The sequence below is a fragment of the Simochromis diagramma genome, unplaced genomic scaffold (assembly GCF_900408965.1).
Source record: "Simochromis diagramma unplaced genomic scaffold, fSimDia1.1 OVJJ01000308.1, whole genome shotgun sequence".
In the NCBI taxonomy this organism is placed as follows: Eukaryota; Metazoa; Chordata; class Actinopteri; order Cichliformes; family Cichlidae; genus Simochromis; species Simochromis diagramma.
In genome coordinates this window covers 2,597,052-2,598,060 of record NW_024386785.1, presented here as the reverse complement: position 1 = coordinate 2,598,060, position 1,009 = coordinate 2,597,052, and the positions used below count along the sequence as shown (strand labels likewise).

The 1,009-nt window shown below is 51.9% G+C and overlaps 1 protein-coding gene across 4 annotated transcripts in view; it reads left to right on the top strand.

Annotated features, from left to right (window-relative positions):
- The first annotated feature begins 665 nt into the window (after positions 1–665).
- The window catches only part of LOC120728069 (extracellular sulfatase Sulf-2-like), a 104,919-nt gene continuing 104,575 nt past the window's right edge, over positions 666–1,009 (top strand). For 2 of the 4 annotated variants that reach the window (XM_040022760.1, XM_040022753.1), the window contains exon 1: positions 667–1,009. This exon is cut by the window's right edge and continues 69 nt beyond it. The gene's annotated coding sequence lies outside the window, so the exon portion shown is untranslated. The other 2 variants (XM_040022757.1, XM_040022759.1) reach the window with 2 other exon arrangements.

The following is a 1,009-nucleotide window of genomic DNA, read 5'->3' as shown; positions in this document are numbered from 1 at the left end:
TCAGCAGTAAATCCATCATTTATATACAGTCTGTGGTTAAACTGTGATATCAGTGCACTGGAAACAGACAAACGTTTATCTGTCACTGCTGGTAACAATTTCAGCAACACAGGCCCAAATACCTCCGCTCTGACCCTACCCCCCCCCTCTGACCACATGCTCCTTTCATTCAAACTGTGCAGCTCTGCAGCAGTTTGGACAGCAGGCTGTCTGTCGCTCACACATCTTTAACCCGGACGGACACCAGAGAACACGGCACGCTTTTGACTTTTGTACAGTTTTATGAAATTGTAGCTTTCATGCAACTTTGCCCAGGTGTCTAAAAAAGTTGCTAGCTGTCTCTGTAACCCAGGACTTCCTCCCTTCATCGAAACTGAGAGGACACTAAAGCATTGTCTGCATATTTTTGGCCTCATACTGTCACGTCTGCGTCTCTGCGTTTCCCTTCTTGGGCCACCTCCCCTCTCTGCGTGTGTGTGTGCGTGGATATTTGCCTCTTGTATTTCTCCTTCCCTCCTGTATTTATTTCATTCTGTCCTCTCTGCTGCTGGTCCTCCCCTTCCAGTCAGGGTGAGGGATCTGTGCGCCTCCCCATTGGTTCAGAAACAGGGCAAAGTCCCGCCCCCTCCTCTCTCTCTCCGTCTCCGCGAGGCAGAGTGAAAGTGGAGGAAGCAGGCAGACGTGTTGCAACAGATGGCTTCACCAGCGGCGGCTCGGCGGCTGCAGCACCGCCGTTAGACACACTCGGATGCAGACAGGGAGGGAGGGGAGCTCGTGAGCGTGGCTGTGGAACAAATCAAGAAAAAAAGGAAGAGAGGGAGACTTTCACCTCCTCCTCTGCCTCGGCTCACAAACTCACTCTTCCTCTCCAGACACACAGGAGCACATGCCGGTGTGAGCGCAAGTTTTAAAAAACATTATTTTATGGATTTCCGAAACTAAGGGGAGTTATGGAGGTGGCGGTGTGAACCCAGCCTTCCTCCCCTTCCTGCCGGAGGGGTCAGAGGGG